Genomic DNA, 24,188 nt, shown 5'->3' with positions numbered 1-24,188 from the left:
AGCGTATGTACCCTGTGTTACTGGAGGACTACACCAGAAGGCACACCAGGTAAACAAGGATATTATTAACACATCCCGATTTTCTTGATATAAACATTAAACACAGCGACAATCGAAGGGATTATTACTTTGCTGATTCTGAGATCACAGGACAGAACACGCCGTTGGCACCGTCCCCTCTCCGTTTTTTCCCCTGTATTTTATACCATGCATGGGTGCAACGGTCTCAGACTTGTGTCCATTTAGTTTTGCAGGTTCCTGACCCTGTCACATCTCCATGCTGCCCCGACCCCACCCTCACCGGTCAAGGGTATATTGCATGCTGCGTTCATTTCTGAGTGCCTGCGCATCCAACACTCCAAACAGATGGAGGATAAGCGAGAAAGTTATGTTGCACACGCATAGATTTAACCAAGTATATATTTGATCTGAGAGGTTCAACAAAAGACAGCAGAAGGGAGAAGGAGATATCAGTCAGGCTCAGTTTGAACACCGACTCCTGAGAAAATCTCTAATCCGGCAAAATCAGTAAAAACACCTGTGTGGGGGGCGGCAGGTGTGCAGGGGCATTAACAACAGGAAAACTAGGTAGAGAGGTGGACAGCAGAAAACGCAAATCTATATTTATTTTTACACTAAATGAAAGAGAAAACACTTCATCAAGATTAAGTCACTGGATTTGCCCATTGTGCAGCAAAACTGCAAAGGAACAGACCATAGAGGGACGATACAGGAAGATGTCTAATTTTATCAATGTCCCACCCAAGACAGTATTTGCCTCAGAAGTGAAATCCACCAGGTTACAGGCATGACATGACATTAGCTAAAGCCAGATATGCATGTGCATGACAACAAACCATGAGTATAGCTCATACCACAATGAGATGATGGCAACACTATTTCAATGTTAAAAAAAATTCTCAGGTTGTCTCTTCTTCTCGAAAAGAAATGAGATCTTTCAATTTAATATCAATTGGAAGTTTGGATCTAACAGACTGAATTACATAATATTCAAGCGCGTGGAGGCAACGTGATTAATTTTAGATTAAATTTGCGTATTGTCTCTGGGGTTTCTAAGAAAATATAAATCACCAGCCTCTCATCGTGGTACATAAAGATACAGATGGGAACTTTGAATGTGTTCTTTCTTTCAAAGATTACCGTGTCAGTAGGGAAATTCGAGAAACTGCTCCATCTGTATCTCCACACTTTGAGTAAAGAGGGTTATTTAATCGAGGCAATTAAGCCCATTTGAAACCCAGTGAATACATTTACAAATTAGGCTTTGTTTCCATTTAAATTTCACACCTTTGCACTGCAATGGTGAGTATTAGGTAGAGTGTAGGTTGAAATCACTATATACAAAAGAGTCCATATTCATAGCAGGTGTCGTCCTGTCAGATAAACAGGCTTTTTATTTATATATATATATATATATATAAGCTCCAATAGCAAATAACTCTTATTCATTTTAGCAAAAATGTCACTACAAACTATTTTGCTTTGAAAATATTTTGATATGAAATATTGTATGAAAAACTATAGGATCAAATGATACATTTACCTTATACACCCTTTACAGCTCCACCTCTGAGGTTTTTTTGGGACGCTGCCTTCTCACAAAGCTTGGGCATTGTAGGAACCATTGCTTATGTTGGCCTGAGCAGGAAAATGAGACCGTATCTGTATTCAGATTGCATTTTACAAACTAATTCAAAGCAGGTTTGGAGAATATAGTCTATTATACTAATCACTGACTAGAGTGTGCATAAAGTATAACATTCAAACAAATTGCCATGTGCAAAAGAAGACAATAAAAGAGCTTCTTAAAGGTATAAAAACATTTAAAGCCAATTGTGGTGAAAAAGCTGCATGAAGACTTCATGAAAAGATGAAAAAATATTCTGATGTCTCCGTGAAGTTTAACTGGCAGTGGCTTTTTTAAAGTTACACTTTTCCTGATTTTATAAAACTGTATGTTAAGTTATTAAAAGTGAAACAGTATCTCCCAAAAATAAGTATATACCTACAGTATACTGTATAACCTATAGAGTTACTATGTAGTGTGGAACTGATAGTCAGTGTGTGTGTGTAGTATTGGGATATAGAATATCAAACATATGGTGGATATTTTTTAGTTTTTTAGTGCCACAAAATACTGCATGGGGATTGCTGCTTTTTGCAGCCATAACTCGATGTCAGCCTTTCCTCTTACCCCTGCTCTGCTCACTCCCTGTCCTTTTTATTCATTTCCATCTGCTGTCCTCTCCTTTCATTATCTCTCCCCTGCTATCCTCTTGTCTCTCTTGGTCTCCTCTGTACAGAGCAGTAGTGTCCTTGCAACCCCCTCAATCATCCCCACACAGGGAGAGTTGGAGTCAGTCCAAACCCAGTCTCTTGAGTCCTGGCTGGGTGACTTCCAACCCCGCTCCCCAGGCTTTTCTCCAGGCCTGTGGGCCTGAGAGCTGGCAGCGCAGGGAGGCTATTGTCGGAGAGAGATTAACCACACATGGCAGCTATTGTAACACACCACACACACACATCTTGACACATACAGAGCCACATATTCCCTCAACATAACAGCTTTTGTTAAAACATCAATGAAGATGTGAATTGGTAGCAGGCAATAGTCTTCTAGATTCTTCTATTAATATTGTACAGGGTGAGCAAATGTTATGTGTGTGTGTTCACCAGCGGTATGTACACGTGCTGTGTGCCCAGTAATTACTCCTGCTGAGGATATTGATTTTCTATTCGCGGATATTCACATGTGGATACATATCTTTATCAGCCTCCCAAGCACATACAAAGAAACACACTTTTATCCAGGTGTAATCCTAACCGTGCATGATCTGCTCTATAGGGACTGCAGATTACTGCCCACATTCAGGATCCAGTCTTTGTGAATCTGTGTTCTATGTGGCTTGATCTGTTCCTTACCTGAGGTTTGGGTACTGAACTAACTCCTATGGAATAAAACAAATTGCTGTGATACCATCTAGTGTCCAAACACGCCTTGTCATTTTGTATCAAATTTCGACACCTAGACTACATCCACACTAACAAGTTTTCATTTCAAACCTTTTGCTATGTTTAGGTAGGACTGAATTTCATCAGTGTCTGTTTGGGATCCGAAACCGATTATTGGTAATCAGGAACACAGATAAACCGATATGTGAAACCGATATACATTTGCAGTAAAAAAATAAAAATCTTTATGTCCAAATTTGGAATAACAAAACTTAATTCAAATGACTTTAAATAAATAAATGCTGCCACTACGTAATCTTATTATGAAGGTACATTGCAATTTGGGCTATTTATTGTCCCCTTTCTGTGGGCGACACCGCTCCACCCTTCATGATACACAGAGAGCGAACAGAAGCGCAGCAGCACAGAAATTAGTGCAACTTTCAGTTATAGAAAAATGCAGTAAATCGGCTTCTCTGTGCAAAGCCGACTAGCTAGCATCTACCAACAGCCTAGATGTGAAGGGTTTAGGGAACATCGGTAAAGTATAGCTACAGAAAATAACCTTGGTTACACTTCTGCCTTTAAACTGCATGGAAACTAAAGATTTGTAGTGTAATGTGATTTTCCTTTTGTTAAAATGGATTTTATAGAACCGTTATTGAAGAAGTAGCACTCAGGAAACGGTATTAAAGTCAAGGTACAGACACTTCATGCTGTAAGCATCACAAAGCAGCTTGTGTTCATCACAACATGCATGTTTTCATGCAAATATGTAAAAAAGCTTCCATAGCAGCTGTGACTTGAGTGCAAATACGACTTACACACAAGACACATGAACACACACACACACACACACACACACACACACACACACACACACACACACACACACACACATTCACAACGCTAATCCGCCCAAATAAACCCTGCAGCCTGGGGACAGGGATGGGATGATGGCAGAAGAGATAAGAAAAAGAGGAAGACAGCAGAGAAAAAGGATGCAAACTGCTGTGCCCCACATACATGCACCGCACTCACCCCCTCCCTCGTTCACCGCTCTTCTCCTACCTCTTCCCCGATTATTGCCCCCCGCCTTCCTCCCCTCTTCCCTGCAATCTCTACACCCCTCTTCACCCCTCTGCCTCCCAACACCCCACAACAGAATCCCAGCAGCAGCTCACAGGAGAGGTGGCACACTTTGAGGATAAATTTAGAAATGAGGTGCAATCCCAAGGCCAGCACAGGAAAGAGAAGAGTAGAGACAACACGCATAACTGTGTGTCTGATCACATTCACACATTACCAATAGCTCAACATACTCGCAGCACATGTAGTGCTGCACAAACAAAACAAACATGGGGGGGACTTAAGCATGGCTTTACAGTGATCTTAGAAGGAAAACTGAGGAGAGATGAGGAGGGGAGAGGAGAGGAGAGGAGAGGAGAGGAGAGGAGAGGAGAGGAGAGGAGAGGAGAGGAGAGGAGAGGAGAGGAGGTTCGTTGGGTGGGAGTTGTGTTATGTGGTGTGAATCTTAATGTCGGTGCTGACTGGACCCCCTGAAGAGAGGGAGAGAGAGTGTGTGTCAAAGAGGAGGAAGGGAACCAAGTGACTTTGGTCTGATGGGGAGATGGGTAGAAAGAGGCGGCAAGGAGGAGGGAAAGTGACTTTGAGGCAACGAGAGGACACTTGGCTCCTTAGGTTCTGGGGTTGAGAACTCATCTCATGCAGATGCTCACTTGCAAACACCTACAGACACGCACACACGGAACACACACTCGCACACACACTCGCACACGGCCCAGTCTCAGTGTGCTTCTCTGCTTCACTGCTCAACCCTGAACAACCTCTCTCCTCCCTTAAAACACCCATGCTGCCCTCCATCTCTCCTCCCTTTTCTTATCCAATCTTATTATTACTATCTCACCTCTCTCTTCAACCGTCGCCTTTTCACTACTCAGCTCCCCTCCAATCCTGTGGAATCCATTCCACTATCCAACCACTCATCACGAGTGCATACATTTTAATAAAGGGTGGCGAGCGGGAAATAAAACCTCTCCACCCTGGCAGATTTGGTTGTGTTCTCTGCCCAGGATCTGGAGTTATTTAAAGGCCCCTTGACTGAATGATTGTGTATATTTTTACGATAAAGTATTTATTAACCACGCACACTATTCACTTTCAAACTGTCAGTTTCAGCTACAGAAAGAACACGGATGAATATATGTCACACTATGAGTGACAGCCGTATTTGGCTGGCTGTATGAGTGAAGCCGTCATTTTAACACTGTTTAAAACGCAGCTAAACAGGACTTTCTCAATCTGTGTTGTTGTGATACGTCCAAATAATGTTCCAATTCAAACTCTGCAGTACTTCTAGCCAAGTACAGATCAAATAAGATGAACTATTGCTGCTCTGTCTGTTTTACTGAGGATACTTTGAGAGCTGACTTATGTGGACCTGGGCTGGCCAAGTATTCAAGAACACATTTCACGCCCACCAGCAGCAGTCCCATGACTTTTTACATTAAGTTTTAATTTGGTTTCAGGCGAGAAAGTAACCTTCTACATTTGAAAATGTGCCCTGTCCACTTTTCACATAATTCTTAATTTGACACCTTTTCCAGAGTTTTGGAAGATGTCAGACCTGCCTACTGGCTGAGACCAGCCACTCAATAGGGGATAGTTCCTGAGATTACAGCCCCCTCGCAGTCCATCGTCATCATAGGGCAAACAGTCTGATGTTACCAAGACCTTTTGTAATTTACTGCTGTGTTTTGTGTGTAGCATTTTGACATGATATAATAAGTGAAGTTTGACCTTCTATGTGAAGGTAATGTTACTTTCATGGGAAGGCAGGCGTGGCCTGGTAGTTAAGCAGCAGAACCTTGGGACTTAAGAGGTGCCGGTTTGAAGAGTCGAACCGGCAAGGAAAAACATCCATAGCTCCCACAGCGCCACAGCTACCGACTGCACTGGATATGTTTGTGTGTTCACTGCTCATGGATGGGTAGATTGCAGAAGTCTGGCTCCTGTGTGTTCCTGTGAGTGAAAACATGTATGTAACATACTGGCAAATAAAATTATTCTTTGTCTTTTCCAGCAGTATTTCTATTTGACAGCAGAACACTGCCTTTGTGGGCTTAGGGTCCTTCCTTTACAGTGCATGTACAAAAATAAATATATTGTACATAAACAAAAATATAAATTGCAGTGTGACCTGAAATGTTTGAATATGTTAGATATTGAATAACAGATGTGTCCATTTTTCAACATCCCCCCCCCCCCCACACACACAAAAAAAAACGTCTGCTTATAGACCTTCCAGATGGTTTTGTTACAGTAAAATAAGGCACAGTTTGATTGTAATCAACAGAGTTCATCTGAGCTGCCGAAGTCAGCAAGAAAGCTGCTGTTGCAACTGCAAATAAGCTCAAACTCCCCAAGTACGAGAAGCCCGAGCTTGGCATACTCTCTATTGGTGTCTCAAACTGCAGTATTTTTGTTAAACACACCAGTGTTATCTTCAGCATCACGTTTGCCAGAAACAAATCATTTCACATTAAAACAAATCTCGGTGTCGTCTAAGCACCTAGCTGGAATGTGGTTGGCTTTCATGCAGCATTAAAGACTGTGAGTATGTGCATGTATACATCTTTGTGCTTTTCATCTGTCATACAGCAACTCTGACAAACAATTTATGTAATACAGTTTGGATTCAGAGTCTGCCTTGTCATGGTAATGTGTTTGAAAGCTGGGAGTCAAAAGCAATTAGAGAGATAGCCTGAGCCCCGTAGCTTCAAACACAAACCACTACACAGAGCGAGCAGGGCTCCACTCACTGCTAAGAAAGACATTTATCTGTGGAATTTAGTCACAGTGCAGCAAGCGTAATTTGATTCCACAGTATGTTCATGTTCTACAAAGTAACAAGGGCTGGCTGGTTTTACAATAAACGGAGACATCTATCCAAGCAGATATACACTAAAAATTCGTACTTTTGGTTTGTGACAAAACAAATTGAAGAAGCTAAATGAAGAAAATCAAAGAAACAATGTTGACAGAATTTAAATAAAAGCGAGAAAATTTGAAGACAATATTTTAAATAGAATATTTGAATCTGACTGAGACAAATTGTCCAAGAGGGTGAAAAAGCAGACAAAGAAGGGAAGAGGGATTACTTACACTTGGCTTTTGACAGACTTACTGTAGGAATAAACACCATAGGGAGTGGTAGAGATCGATAGTCTCACTGCTACAAACACGCACACATGCACTCAGAGAGGTTGCTGTGGATCAATACACCTGGTGCCACAGCGTTCCAGTAAACAACATTAATGAACACACATCTGTATCCAGCAAATATCTCATGCAACAAATCACTACATACAGTAAGGTCCCACGCACAGCGGGCGCGCCACAAACATGCAACATCCCACACAAACACAAAGTGAAAGGGCCTGTAGACGTGTGCATGGACAGGTTAGCAGGTTTATGAGGTCACCCTGAACGATCAACACACATGCACACGTGAGTAATTGCACACACACATATGGACACTTAACACACCCACACTGAGGGCTAAACAAATCACAAACAATCAGAATGTAAATATGAAGAAACACTAAACACACTCCAGCACCTACATAAAGACACACATGCACAAAGACACACACACACACACGCACGCACGCACGCACGCACGCACGCACGCACGCACGCACGCACGCACGCACACACACACACACACACACACACACACACACACACACACACACACACGCACGCACACGCACACACAGATTGATGGAGGCCCAGCAGAGAGAGAAATGTCGTAGCGTTACACAGGGAGGGAGGAGTACGACTGGGAGATCTGCTGAGTGGGAAGCCGAGTAAAGCTCAAATCCATTTACACAGCATCCAGGAAAACACATTTTACAGTGCAGATGGTGAAGGACAACCTGCCCGACGCTCCATCTCTGTGGTGCTGAAACACTCCACATTACAGATGAGAGCGTCTCAATGGCAATTTAAAATGGACAAGACTTCACATCGATGAGCAAAATAGCAATTATCAATATAACCGCTGAAATAAAAAAGAGAATTTTGCTTCTCTTCAACCCGTCTGCTGCAGGTTGAATCTTGGGGCTTTCAGATATCTATTGAGTGAGATATTGTATCTCCCACCAAAGAGAGACACAAAAGTCAAATCAAAGCAGAAATCAGATTAAACTCTGGAGCTTTACTGTCAATTAATATTCAATTTCACCACACGTAAGCCTATTTTGTGTTTGGATTTCTCACCCACACACCTTTAATCATCTAAACACACAAATATAAGTGTGTGTGCATGTTTATCATGTACTGAAAGTGCACTTCTGTATCTGTCTGCGTTTTGGGTCAGTAAGATAACCATCTCACAATTAATGACAGTATTTCGCAATTATTATTATCATCAGTTAAAGCGACTCCTAAAATAATAACAACAAAAGGATTTTATCTGGTTGAACAAACACTTCATTATAGTTGAAATCTGACACATTTGAATAAAACTGCTCCCCCTTTTGAAAATAAATTAAACACATTTGGGTAAAAGCAGGATTTTGCTACTGTAGTTGGCTGAGGTGGAGCTCTTTTATACTATTTTGTATCAAACTGCAAATGATAATTATTGTATTTATGGATTAATCTGCCGATTATTTTCGCCATTGATTGATTGTTTGGCTTGTAGAAATTCAGAAAGACCGATCCTGTCTGAATCTTAAACTCACACAAACTTAAGTCTGCCCTTCGAGTTGGAACAGATGTAGCCGGGATGTGGAAAACTATTACAATAGCGTATTTTAAATGTTCACACGTTTTTCAATTTGAGCAAATGTAATTAAAGTTATAAACAGGACACGTACTTTGACCTTTTTTTTTTTTTTTTGCAAACTGGATATTTGTACTCGAGGACAACCCCACATTAATTTTTGGGCTATCTAAAGTTATCCCACATTCATTTTAATTACTTTTTGGAGTGGAAATTAATGATGTAATCAGTGTTGCATCTTTCCGTCTCATTTTTTCTGCTGCATTTGCGTGTGCTGCCCATTGCTGAGTCTTACAGACAGTCGAGGAGGATATGAGATACGTGAGAATCTCCATCTCCTTTTGAATATAATTTTTTAATAACAGTAATAGGCAATTGTAAATGGTATGATCATTTCCATACCGTGGTATACTGTGATACCGGTATACCACGGCTGCAACTCTACCAGCGGTTCGTTTTCCTAACAATAGTGCCGTCTTTAGCTCCTGTGATTCCATTAAGACTGGGATGTGAATATTAATAGATGTTTTAAGCTGGCAAGCTGACAAGGAGAGACTAATGTATTCTGCTAATGATACAGAGTTTGCTGCTTTCACTGAGTGACTGTGAGGGTGGAGTATCAGAGAAAATTAAATGTTTGTTGGCTGGCGTTCAAATTAACTCACCTCATAGTATACACACACTCTCTCTCACAAACACACACACGCACGTCAGTGAACACAGATGTGCACCAGTTTCAGTGAGCATGCGGTGCCAAGACTGACAAACAAGATGTGGTGACAGTCAGATGATAGCAGATGTGATGGCGTGTTTCTCACCTCACCAGACTGACTTTAATGTGGAAGAGACAACATAACTAACACACGCACGCACGCAATTCAGTAGGCCTCCCGTCCAAAGCTGCAAAAAGACTACATTTATTACAAATCCCAAAATCACTAAAGGAGACAGAGGATAAACTAAACACCTGACACACAGAGCAGCAGAGACACGTAGAGGCAGATAGAGAAGCCACCGCTAACTGCTAAACTAGCGGACCTGACATAACATGTTGAGTAAATTTGCAATACAGATTGAGTAAAGAAAACGTGTGTTACAAATCAAAACTGGCCAGAGTACAGACAGCAAAAATGTATGAGCTAAAATGAATCCATGAAGAGCAGCACAGCACAGTGTGTTCGCAACAGGAAGTGACACTTATTACAATGTCTGACATGACATTTCATATGAAGTGAAAAATAATTCATAGTTCCGCCCCGTGATTCAGATCCTTTCCAAAATCTTAATGGGTTCTTCCTTGGCTGATGCATGTTTCTGTGGTGGCAAATGGCATCCTAAGACAGTGCATACGTGTCTGCTTATATTGTTAAATGATATGAAAACATTTCTTTCGCAAAACTCATTAAGAAAGTAAAATGTTAATAAAAAGGTACAAATATAACAATAATATTTTTTTCCTCCTAATTTCAATGATCATCTTTTTTAGTTGTTTCCCTGTTAAATCACCATAATACAGCTACACTAAACTAATAATTATTTCACTAATTTCATCTGAGTTGCAATCAATTCAGTGAAATGGATATTGAATTGAACCAAATTGAAGTGAATTGAATTGAAAGTCTTTCCAGGGTTGCAGTGTCAACAATAGTTTATCCTCTGCAGAAACAACTGACAGAAAGACTTGTTATTACAGAGCAATACAAAGGGATTGAGTGTCTCTTTCTATCCTCTATTTCTCACTCTGTCTTCACTTCCTTTTATTATTTCCTCTCTGTCCATTTCTCTCTCTCCGTCTCTCTCACTGCCCGGCTCCTTGAATTAAATGTGCTATTAATCAAAACTCCAGAAGAGCCGTCGTCTGCCCTGCACACTTTGATTGGGATGGACAAAAAATGAAGGCACAGAGAAGAGGAAGGAAGAAAAAGTGCTGCCAGCTGCAGGTTGCTTACAAAAGAAATAGCACTTTAAACTTTTCTTGTTTCACACGATCCAGGGATAAGATGTGATAGGTTCAAAGCAAAGGATCAGAACTTTAGCAGTCCCACTGGTTTGCAGTCACACGGCATTTCACGTGAAAGGAGAAAACCGAGAAGCACCAAAGACAGTCATCCCGATCTGTACACAGAATTCACAGTGACTGACTTTCCGATGTTACATTATTGTTTGTGAATTGTGACAGCTGCATCTGTTGTAGCAACGCACCAGTCCAAACCTTGATAAAGGCTAACTTTAGCATGTTTAAGGTAACTTAGCTGTGATGGAAATCATGATGCTGATACTCTTACAGGAAGAAGTCTCAGGAAACACACATGATGACTTCAAACAACAATATTTACTGACATGCTCAGCCAAGCAGAGACAAAATGACTGGAAGTCATGGGACTTGCTGTTCCTATTATGAGGTACCTTCAATCGTCTTCCCTTTATTATAGATTTTGCATATTTCCCCATAAAGATAGTTTATCTAGGAACACCACTATCGCCATCCACACTCTTAACTGCCTTGCATAGTAGACCTGCAACCCAAAGTTCATAACGTAATTGTGAGGATCACCTTTTTCCACTGAATTAGAAGAACTTGAGGAAACAGAAAAGCTGATTGACAAAAATTCCTTCACAGTTGTGATGGCTCATAATGAGAACTCAGTGCTGCTCATAACGTAATGTAAGGAAATGTTTCAGTATGTCAAAGTGTAACGTTGAGCATGCTGTATGTGTGGTTACTGATAGAAGCTACCAAATTTCTGGTATTGTGACATTGGCTTTTACCTTGCTGGACTCTTTGGAATAGTATTACCTGCTGGCGCGGATGTTTGAAAATTGAGCTGAGTAATGTGACTGATAGGATAATAACTAATCACCATACCTGAAAATGTATATTTCACGCCACCTTTATCCACACAGCGACCGCCATGTACATGAGTAAAAATAGCCAGTTTTTTTCCACCCCTTCACTATCCCTACATGTATGACCAGGCCCTTAGAGCATGATTTAGGTGCCCTTATTAAAATGGAACCACTAACAACTCTAAAATTCCACACAAAAAAAAAGCACAGTATGCACATGCTCTTGCTCACACCAGCAAAACTGCTCCTTTTGATTTAATGAGAGAAGACTTGAAACTCTGCTTAAAACATCACAAGAAGCAACCCCAAGGCTAAACAACCCCCCCCCCCTACACGCACATACACACACACACATTCAAATTACTTCCCTCTCTGTCCTCGTGCTCATGGTGTCACTCATAATGAAGTATATTTTGCATCATGAAAAAACGACTCCTATATCACAGGAGACTTCCAAATTCATAAAGTCTATACACACGCAAATCACATTACACTGTCTGCGGGAGGAGAGGCCTACAAGCCATGTGTATTTAATGAGAAAAGCAGACAGTGGGATGAGGGAATCTCCTGCCTCCTCTTTTCATGCCAGCTCGCATATTAAAGCAGGCAGCTGCGTAAAGCTACCAGCTTCTCCTCGCTTTCACACATATCAAGCAGAATTTAATCATACATAATACTGCATGTGCACAGATTAAACACAACTTACTGGCACATTAAGAAGTGAACTGCTCGAGGGTCTGCGAGTGTTTATATGTGTGCATATACATTGTGTACGAGAGGCAATCAAAAAGTTGAGAGACTGCTCCTGTTGCACTTGAAAGAACCACAGCACCATGGTGTGCACAGACCAGGTGGAAGCCATAACCTTTGAGAGTTAGTACTACAAGTAGTATCCCTTGATCAACATCAGCACCTGAGTTCACACATTTTTGTAACCACTGGTCGTGGTGCGTCTGCAATGTCTCAATGGACCTGAAACCTTTGTGTCAAATTTTTGGGGAACAGAAAGAACTAACAGGGAGCCAAATCTGGTGAGTAAAGGTGGTGGGGAGCTACGATTATGTTTTCAACACACTGTCAGCGGACGTATTGTCATGTTGAAGAACCAAAGTGCCATCGTGCCACAGTTTAGGTCATTTGCACCAAATGATTTCCGCCAGACGCCTCAGAACATAACAGTAGAGCTCTGTGTTGACAACCTGACCCTGGGGGATGAATTCATTGTGCACAACTCTACAATATCAAAGAAAATCCACCAGGTTGCGCTGCTGACCAGATGCGCCTTCTTTGGTCTTCGACAGTGACATTCTGGCCCCTCTGTAAACATAAATGTTACTCAAAAGACCTCTCCCAGCTCAGTGCTTCACTCTGACATCACAAATGCGCAAACGTCAGTTGTCACAAAAACACCTGTAACTCAGGTACTGATGTTGCTCGGGACTCTGAAAACATATTCATGAAGGTGATAGCTTCCATCTGTTCTGTGCATATCATGGTGCTGCGTCTTGTTCACATGCAACAGGAGCAGTCTGTCTGATTGCCCTCGTATTTGTGCTTGCCATCTTTTGTTGTGGTATGTGTTACCACTATTGTCTCACTAAAGAAGTAAGGTGGTCACAGGAGAAATGATGCCAAATACTACAAAAAAAAACTTTTTCAAAACAGATTTCTTATCTGAGAGAACCAAGGCGAAGAAGGAGAAGGGGAGGAACGCAGCAAAGGAATAAAATCTGGGGTGCAGGGAGCTATGGGGTAAAGTAAATGTGAAAGGAAGAGGCAGAGGATGAAGGGATGGTGAGATAACTCGGGGGAAGGATGCAAAAGAGGAGTTTTATCGTTCCACTGGGTCTCATTAATTCTGCCTAATCAGATAATAAATTGCTGAGGAAACACTGATATCCTGCACAACACGTGGTACACATGCAAGTGTGTACATGTGTGAATTTATTATGAGCTACCCACAGCCTAGTTATGTTTTTTTCTTTTTTTGCAGTTTCCTGTGCAGTGAGGGGCAGGATGGAGGCCTGAGTTCAATTATTCTCAACAGGATTTCCTTTTGTGAGATAAAGTGAGTCACGGCTGTTCTGTTTGTGTTTTGCCTGTGGGTAGAACAAGACAGTCTGGATGACCCTCTGAACACAGTCCTCTCACTGTCTAGATAATCTGTCTGAAAACATCCTGCCCAATCCTGACCGTGGAGGCAACGCTGTCCGAGTAAGACAAAGAGCAAAATAAGAAGAAAAAGGCAGGCAGAGGTCCAGATATTGGGAGACAAAGGAAACAGAGTTCTTCTTGGAAGTCTAACTCGCACTGATCCTTCTTTGTAAAAAAAAATCTTTCTCTGTTTTTCCTTCTTGTCTGACATAAACACATGTAATATTCCTGAAGAGGCCATGCAAGGCCAAAGAAGAGGCAGTAGCGCTAAAGATCGTCACAGATTTCCACGTTAAATACACACTACTCTCCTTCCTGTGAAACAAGCCCACCGAGACACAAGCAAACAAGCAGACACACAAACGTGCAGAAGCTTATATATTGAATTTACACTCACACACGCACACACGCACACACACACACACACACACACACACACACACACACACACACACACACACACACACACACACACACACCACTCTTTGTTCTTCCGAGGCTGTACCCTTTCATGTCAGAATGGTTGGCCTTATTTGTGGGGAGTAAGACTCCTTGCTGAAGCTGACTTGGACTGAACCAATCCAGGAAGGTGGTTGGTGTGTGTGTGTGTGTGTGTGTGTGTGTGTGTGTGTGTGTGTGTGTGTGTGTGTGTGTGTGTGTGTGTGTGTGTGTGTGTGTGAGGGAGGGAAGGATGGCGGGGGGGATTCTTGATGACAGATGAGGGATGCACACTGATACCCATTTGTGGAGAAGGAAAGACTGTGTAGACGGGAGAACTTGGGGTTAATGAGCTGGAGCAGAGAGAGGAACAAGGCAAGGATGGAGTTGGGGGATGTGGAGCAGACTCGGCACCCGACTGATTCACTGAACACACTGGGGAATGAATGACCCTTTAATTCTAAGCCAACATTTAGCCTGGTACACACACTATAACCATGGGCACATATGTGAGAGCCAAGATTGATATTCTACATCTGTCTGCAGAAATTCTGATGAGAGTATACAGACAGTCAAAATAAAACACCAAACCTTGCAAATTAATATAACATCAAAGTATGAGGATGTTAAAAATCACAATAAAAATATTAATTTGCAACAACAATTCTCTAAAGAATCGAGAAACTTATTGCAAAAACAAAATGTAAATCGTAGCCTACAAACCCACATCCACTCAGTCTAGGCTTAGAGGGCATGAAATAGTTGAAAGATGACCCAATTAATAATGACACACGCACGCATACACCTACACACATGCACACAAATGTATGTTTAGCAGGCATGTAAGTGTTCAGAGCACACCCTATTAATTCAGCTCATTTAGCCCCAGTCCAGCCATTAAATATAAGCCTGCCCCAAAGCTCACAATGCAACACCACAGCTCAACCCCCACAGCTTTATCTTTATTCTCTCTCGCGCGTGCGCTCTCACACACACACACACACACACACACACACACGCTGACTCTTTCTTTCTTTATGTGGTTATTTGTCGGCAGCACACCCGCTTTTTTTCTGTGCTTTAATAAATGAGTAAAATTCCAGTAAGGGGTCAGAAGACTAGGGCGCGAGATGGTATGGTTTTTTTAAGGCTGACGTCAGGCAGAAATCAATCTGAATGTGCCCTATGGCTAAACAAAAATGCCAGAGTGTAATGTCACCGGATTCTGTTTAATACGGCGGCCACAATACAAGGGCACACAGCCAGAATCGCAGCTTACATTAGTCATCATTCAGCAAAGGATGTGAGGAGGATAAGTCATTAATATTTCCAAACCACTGGTCCACTTGCAAGTAAAATTTTGGATTTGTGATGGAAAGAAAATGTTGCTCAGTTTAATAGCTGACCAATTCAAAAAGGAAATGAGAGATATAAAGAGACAGGAAGGGTGAGTGACAGTGGAGGGCGGCAGCAGTAGACAAAATTAGGATTAGAGTTGTGTTCATCCCTCCTTTTACGCTGTTTCATTAACACACCTCTGAGGTGCTTTTAGAGGCTGTTGGAAATAAGCCGATTTCCCTGCTCAGGAGGGCTCACCCACTATGCATCAACAGGACTCAGTGTGTCACACAAGAACACACACATATATATATATACACACACACACACACACACACACACACACACACACACACACACACACACACACACACAATTTACTCTCGCTGTCAATCGTGGTGCAGTAAGCGGTAAAATCAGCATACGGAGCCAATGGCTGAATGGAAGCTGGTAGAAAAACAAAACAAAACAAAAGCCAAATGTCACAAGGGGTTGAGTTTTATTTTGATGCAGAGCAACTGATGTCAATTCAATTAGTGTGAAAGGAGACAAGAGCATGTCAGTCTTATCTATGGCCTTTAGACTATCTATAGGCTTTAGTCAGATAGCGCTGGTGAAAAGGGAGTGAATGGATTAATATGTGGAGGCTTGATAGCGAAAGGCAGTCGAGCTATGAAACCCAGATAGTCGTGGAGATAAACTAATAACTAAGATAAGAGCCACCCATACAATAAGTCAGAAGCTCGTACAGTTCACAGGCAGCTACTGGCAGGCTACAGTTAGGGCATCACATTCATCTGCCCCACACAATCAAGAGAATTAAAGAGGAGAGAGGAAAAGACAGAGTGAACGTTCAAGCAAGGGGCTAGGGACAGTCTGATGTCCTCATCTTTTCATTAAGCCTTGGTTAAAGAGGTAGGCAATAATGAAATCTCTTCTTCTAGTAGCCCCGAGGAGAGCCAGTGAGAGAGAGGAGTGGGAGAAGGCAGGGAGAGTGCGATAAAGACGCAGGATGAAATGTGTGGGTGCAGAAGACAGTATAGACCAGATGAAAAGCCGACTACAGTCGACGTACACAGAAGGCCGGAGGCAGAGGACACTGTGAGCCACTTATGATAAAGTGGCTCTGCAGGACTGAGCTGTATACCGGCGTAAAAGCTAAAAGCTGTCTCCAGTCTGTGCCGAGCAGCAGGCCTGACCTAAAGTCTGCCAGTGGGAGGACGCACCGGGAGGAGGCAGTTCAAAGTCACTCTGAAGATACACAACAAAGGAGCGACTGAACAGAAAATACGACAACACAGATCAGGCTGCAGCAGCATCGAGACATCTGTGGATATTTATTCATTACTACCAAATAACCTGCAGTATTCAGTCAAATGCAGCTGAATTAGACACAAGTACAACGCACAGTCTGTGTGATTCAGCACCATGGACAGCTCAATCCTCATGGGGAGATCACAGTACAGACTTTCTCAAATAACTTCTGACTCTAATCCAGCTTTACCTTCATTTAGGCTTAATGACTGCTTGCACATTACAAACAGATTTACCTGAATATAGCAACAATGGGATAACGAGTACAGTTCTAACTTGGATCAGGAGCGCAACTTTAAACAAACAAGTTGCTTGATAGAGCTCCAAGAACACTGGGTCAACACTTACAGTTATATATTTATGTATGCCGACTTTATCATTCACTTTAAGAATATACAATCAAGGCTGGAGAGTTAGCGTGGGAAATATTTAAAATGACATCAACGTTTTTTGTATTTGTCCCTAAAGTAAGTATATATGTGTGAAGAGTGTGATTGTTAACCGGCAGTATTTTCCAATAGTGTCATAAGGGATTGTGTATGCCTTCACCCAACGTATGAAAAGACATATTCTCGTGCTAATATATAAGCATATGCGAACATGTGTGTGTCTTTGTATGCCTATGTGAACTGTTTGTGTTAGAACATAATTACCCGATGCTGGGCATCATCTGACTAGAGATACCAATTTGAGGAGAGGCTAGGACTTTATGAGAGGAGTGCCCAACTGCCCAGACAATCTAAAATGATAAATGTGTGTAAGTTAGTGTCTTCGTGTGCATGGAGGTATGGAATCAGGCAGAAGGACGAGGCAGACAGACAGAATTAGCAGATAGATGAGGAGCAAAATCCTCTCTCACACTCTCACACTCACACGCACACACACACACACACACACACACACACACACACACACACACACACACACACAAACCCCTTACACATGCACAGGGCTGGAGGTGTCGGTCGCCATCAACGGGCTCCACACAGTTGGACAGCAGGCACTGGCTCTACCTCAGCTGTAATCACACAATAGATGGAAATCAAACTGTTAATAACCTGCAAACCTCCATCCAAACACAGATATTAATGCTCAAGGAGAAACAAACATGAAGTGAGAGGAAGAGGGAGATCAGAATGTAAGAAACAAGGAAGCAGAATAACGACAGTGAGGTATTACTATTTTATAGCCTTGTTTCCCTCAAACCTCAACAATTTGCTTGTCTTTCCTCACTGCTGTCTTAGTTTTGAACTGCATGTTGAAAGAGTTGTCTCTTATTTTCAACAACTCGACCAAAAAAATCCACAATAAAACCATTCATTTTTTATTTTCTCATGACGAGCAAAGATCTCTGTCTCACCTCTTAAAAAAAAGTCCACAGAATCAACTGTTATTGGTGCCGTCGGACAACTAAATTTCAGCCCAGCCACAGCATCTCTCTACTGTTCAAAATTAAGCACAGATCTTCATTTTTAGGCAGTTTTAAGTCTGGATGTTAATTATGAGCCTTACTGTAGATCATCAGGCAGGACCCCTATAGCTTATGTACAAAGGTGAGTACACATTTGTCAGAGACCTGGGAACTCCGTCAGATAAAGACAGCAGAATGTGGAGTATCTTTTCATCACTTCTTAAAGCTTGAATTCATAGACTTACACTGTGATCTGTTGTCTCCTTTTAACCTCCTGTCTTAATTTTGATCCCTTTATCTTGTCTGTATTGATTTACTTTTCCTGTTATACCCTGTTAAATTTTTTTATAACTCCATTTTAGCTGAGCAGTGTCCTCTTATTGTGTCTGTACACACTGCAAAAGTCCACTATAAATTACATTATCATTTCTAATTCACTAAACTAGTTGTAACTGAGCAGCACTCATGCACTCATGTAAGTGTGTGTGTGTGTGTGTGTGTGTGTGTGTGTGTGTGTGTGTGTGTGTGTGTGTGTGTGTGTGTGTGTGTGTGTGAGGGGGGGGGGGGCTTCTGGTGTGAAAATGTCTTCGATCAATTCAAACTCCACATTTACAGTGCAGAACTTCCTGTTTAACTAGTCCAATAGAGAAGGAATAAGACAGGGCTATCAGAAAGACACACAGAGCGATGGCAGCTCACCATAAAGGCTTAAAGAAATAGTAAAGGAGCACGGTGTCTGATAATGCAAACCCTCACTGGGGTCTTTAGTAATCAAACATAATTATCCTTGTCACAGTGTTCTCAAACACACTGCTAATCATATTCCTGTCCATGCTCAAACACACACACAGTAATCATGGAAGCCTAGATGGGGATCTTTCTATTGATTCTGTTGCTCTCTGTTATTAAAATGCATGCCTCTGAGAGCCGGTTGACTTTAGAGTAAATGTCCCACTCGTGCAATACCCTGCCCTGCCCTGTCCCAGCTGCCCTTTGTGCCCTTTATTCCTGCTCCTATCTCCCACTTCCATGTGCCTCCCCGCCCCGCTCCTCACTTTCCATCTCCATACATTCACAACTCCCTTTTCCCCATATCTGCTCTATTGATTGTGCTTTCTCCCAGCTCTTCTAACCACCCACTCCCCTCCAACCTACTTTGTCTCCCTCTTTCTTCCCCACTAAAGTCCCATTTTCTATTTCCCAAATCTATCTTTCATCCACCGCCTCTTCCTCCTCCTCCCTCTCCATACATTTAGCGTCTCGCCCGGTCTGTGAGTCGACGAGTCAGTAACCGGCGAGTGGAACGGTAAAGTACCTGCTCAAATGTCATCAGCATCAAGTCTGAATCTCAATCACCTTAAACAGGATGAAAGCAGGGGCTTGTAGAGGAGGGGGGTACGGGGTTGGAGCTCTGAGATAAAGCTGACAGCACATTTCATTGGAGGAGGGGAGTGGTGGTGAATTAGATTACATTTTCTCCATGTCATTTCATTTTCTTCTACCTCCTCCTCCTCCTCTTCCTCCTCGTCTCCCCGCAATCTTATTGTAGATATTAACTAAAAAGCGCCTGGGTGTCTCGCCTGGAGCGCAGCCCGGTCCGGGTGACATTTTGACAGCGTGGCCTCGGGCTTGTTGTGCTAAAGTTTGCCGCAGCTCTGTGCCTACACAGATGGGATCTATAATTGTGGTGAGCTAGCCAGTTAGCTCTCGCTTGAGCCTGTCAAGAAGCACGAAAGACACTTCTGAAGCTGAGTGTCTGCTCTAAGACCCATTGTCTGGTATTATAGCTGGAGGTGACAGGGCTATTAAAATGCACAGAGTCTGAGCACCCGTGTGTGTGTGTGACTCGCAGTGATGGGTGGAGAGAGGTGTCTTTGGTATAATCCACTCTGTGACACAAACCTGAGTGTTCTCTCTTCCTCCTCCTCTGCCTCTAGTCTTCCTCACTCTACCATCCGGCCCTCCCCCCTTCGTCTCCCCAGAATAAATCTTTAATGGAGGTTTCATTGTCCCCGATCAGCATTCAGCATTCAGCACTATGCATGTTTATGCAGGTTTATCACTCACTCTCACACACACACACACACACACACACACACACACACACACACACACACACACACACACACACACACACATACACACACACACCTTACCTGTCCCTCCTTCTGACTTGATTGTCCCAATTTCATATTCTTGCTCTCAACATCTTTCTCATCCATTATTTTCTTCTTTTATCACATTCACAAATCAATTTAACCTCACAAAGAACGCATATGTATTTCTCCAGTTCATCACTTGTTTTCTTACTGTAATTGCATGGAAGAAACGCCACTGTACGTTATTTTTCTCTTTTTGTTAAAAGAGTGCTGTTGTGTTTTTTTTTATTCCCAGTGGGAAGGAGTGTGTTTGGGAGCAGAAAGGTGCTATGCTGTGAATGTAAATCCTGATTGGGGTCTTTATTCGGTGGGCCAGGAGAAGGATGTTTGTATAAGCGACAACACAGACAATGACAGGTGAGCCTGGAGCTATGATTGATGTGCATCCAACTCAAGTGTGCATCTACATGGCCGTGTGTATGCGTGTGTATGCGTGTGTGTGTTACGTGCGTATTAAAGAATCAAAGGTAAAATAGTGGCAATGCGGCTCCTCTGTTCACAGCAGGACAGCTGGGGAATTACGATATCGCTATCCCGCAGTTTACGTGCACGCGCACACGCTCACACACATACACAGCCAACTAAAAGTGCAGTGCTGGATGTACATCAAAGCATTACAAGGACAAAATGTCCCTGTGTGCTATTGAAAATGAAGAATGTTTTGTGTCTTTATACACTCCTGTACACAGTATGTGACACTGAGACAACATATACAACAGTGAATGACTTTACAGCTTTTAAATGTATAAGCGTGTGCATTTGTTTGTGTGTATGTGCGTGTGTGTGTATTGCACTGTGCGCGATTCGTTTTGTCCTCTAACAAAAGCCAGCGTATCTATACATTACAATCAGTGTCGTTTCCCCACAGACGTACACAAAGTCACAGTTGCACACATTCAAGCACAAAAACATGAGCTTAGGCACACACGACACACACCACGACAGATATACACACTCCCACTTTATATTCTGAAGTTACAACCACTGGCTTCACCAGAGACCTGCCTTCAAAAAATTCATTCGGGTAGCATGTGCTCGCTGTGTGTGTGTGTGTTGTGTGTGTGTGTGTGTGTGTGTGTGTGTGTGTGTGTGTGTGTGTGTGTGTGTGTGTGTGTTTCTGTGTGTATGAGAGACAAAAAAAATCTGTTTACACAGGCACATCGTGGGGACTCACCTTCTTTAAGCAAGTCCCCATAATGTAAACCATTAAATATTAGTTCAAAGACTTGGTAATGCAAGTAGTGGTTATGGTTAAGATTAGTATCAAGGAAATAAATAAGTCAATGTCATGTCCTCTGTGGTGAAGGAAACATGAACGAGTGAGTGAGTGAGTGAGTGAGTGAGTGAGTGAGTGAGTGAGTGAGTGAGTGAGTGAGTGAGTGAGTGAGTGAGTGAGAGAGCGAGAGAGAGAGAGAATCATGAAAACTATAAATTTTTCACAGATATGGCCTGAGATGTACTGATGTAGGGAGGACAGGAGAGGAGAGGGGAAGGAGCGACCTTGCTGCAGGGAAAACTTCTCCACAAAGGCTCCCTGTCCACCACACGTCAATACCCCAAGGCTACATACTCACACACACAACAGTAATATATACACATGTAGTCGCACACGGATAGGCAAATTCAGATTTAAGCGGGGCAGAGAAGAAACAGAGGGACCTGAGGGCAACGTCTCCTTCTCTCTCCCTCGATAGAGTTACAGTATTAAAGAGACATTTCATCACTTTAAGCAGTTTAGCGGTTAAGCAGCGATATTCGTGTATGGAAGCAGAGGTAGAAAGACAACAGAAGACAACATACCACAGAGATCTGGTGGTGTTCCTGCTAATCCAACTGAGGAACAAAACTTTTAATGAAGAGAGTGGGGCCTGTTGATGCCAGACTTGGAAACTCTCCATGTATCCATGGATGAGAGTAAAGCCGCTGTATAACAAAATAATCTGATAAACACTGTTGTCTTGGAGCAGCTATCCTCAGCCTCACAAATGTAAACACACTTCCGTGTGTGGATGAATGTGCCGGCTAACCTGACGCAGGGCGATTATGTCAGTCTGCAAGTTGTCCCTGATGGACATCTCAAAAATTCAGCTGGCAAGATGGCTTTTCTCAGGCGGCTAATCACCATTTTTACTTTCAGTCAGAATATAAAGCAAACATCCAGCAATGTAATAAAAAAAAAAATCAGATTAGGTGTAGCATCTGAGGTAACTTTTCTTTGATAAAGACAGAAATGTTGAAATTGTGCTGCACCTTATTATAACCATGTGCACAAAGCCCTGTAAGAGCTGCAAGTCTTAAAATGTGCAGACTATAGGTCTGCAACTATTCATTTATTTTGTGATCAGGTCATCTGCCCAATACAAATAAGTAAATTAAAGTAATTAATTAATCACTTGGCCTTTAAAAAGTTGAGGACAATTGTAAATGTTTGCCCCGATTATCGGCAACCCAACGTTACATCATAAAAGACAAATACAATAAAACAAGGAGATGTTGGAAAATCGTTATATCACGTTTGGTAGGTTTCCTCAAAAAGTGCCAAAGTGTCCTTGAGCAGGACACTGAACCCTAAGTTGCTCCCGATGGCGTACCATCAGTGTGTGAATATGTGTGAATGTACTCCTGATGGCAAGCACCTTGCATGGCAGCTCAGTCTCATTAGTGTGTGAATGTGTGTGTGAATGGAAAACTGTGTAAAAGCGCTTTGAGACCGTATGGTGATAAAGTGTGATATAGGAGTTTTTTCCCTCCCAGCTTATGTGGGAATTGTTGAATTGTTGGGTTTCTCTGTATAATATTGTAAAGTCTTGCTGTAAGGACTTTAATGTGTTAAGTGCCATGAAATAGCCTATGTTGTGATTTGGCACTATATAAATAAAATTGCATTGAATTGAATTGAAAGTGCCGTACAAGTGCAGACCATTTACCATTTAATCAGCTATCAATTTCTCAACTAATTGTTTCAGCAGTGACGGAGATGTACCATATCACACTGTAGTGTTTTTTGCCTTTACCTCATCTACTATATTCATATGTATGAATGTATATTACAAGCATCTTTATGAAGTACAGCATAGGAATAAGGGCTATATTACCAACCTTGCAGCGTGGGCAACTGCCTATAGAGGCCCCAGACCTCCAAGGGCCCCATAAACCCCAGATTTATCTGGCGGTGTCTATTTTAGGTAATTCCATCAACTGCACAAGAATTTGAAGCACTCAATTACAATATGAACTGAAGTGGGCCCTGTTGCTAGCTAGTTCGCTAATTGCATGTCTGTTTGAAAGGCCGTGTGCTCACATACTTCTAAAGAGTCAAATTATCACATTAGGGGACAGCAGAAAGCTTCTGCCCAGGAACTCCAAAAACAGGTTGATCCCAACAATACTGCCTCAATTTTGAATTAAAAATGGGTAAACTTTAAAGCCAAACTACTTTTTTAAAGCAGCAGCACATCTACACAGCATTAGCATAGAAATCTACATGCATGTACTGCAGTTATGCAAGTTTCTGTGTGCACAACACACACACACACACTTGCAGATGCAAACACCTTGGCACATATACACTGCGAGTACAATACCCATTCACACCTTAACTGGGTCAATTCACCATCTACTCTGCTGGGGGAGGGAGGAGACATGGGTTTTGCTGAAATGGAGGAGGCAAACACCAGAAAAAGCAGGCTCACTGGGAACGACTCTGCTGCCGGTAAATCTAGGACAGCTGTATGAAGGAGGGAGG

General features: G+C 42.2%; 1 protein-coding gene across 2 annotated transcripts in view; it reads right to left on the bottom strand.

Annotated features, from left to right (window-relative positions):
• Nucleotides 1-24,188, bottom strand: part of dab1a (DAB adaptor protein 1a) — a 213,620-nt gene that overhangs the window by 174,238 nt on the left and 15,194 nt on the right. Inside the window, exon 2 of one of the 2 annotated variants that reach the window (XM_069150590.1) lies at nt 17,814-17,891. The exons of the other annotated variant lie outside the window; for it this stretch is intronic. The gene's annotated coding sequence lies outside the window, so the exon portion shown is untranslated. The remainder of the gene's footprint in view (nt 1-17,813; nt 17,892-24,188) is intronic. 2 annotated transcript variants of the gene reach the window in all.

This window comes from Embiotoca jacksoni, unplaced genomic scaffold, assembly GCF_022577435.1.
Source record: "Embiotoca jacksoni isolate LCO1_2020_lvr unplaced genomic scaffold, fEmbJac1.0.p SCAF_16, whole genome shotgun sequence".
Taxonomy (NCBI): domain Eukaryota; kingdom Metazoa; phylum Chordata; class Actinopteri; family Embiotocidae; genus Embiotoca; species Embiotoca jacksoni.
The sequence above is the reverse complement of the archived record's forward strand: the minus strand, read 5'-3'. Positions and strand labels throughout refer to the sequence as shown.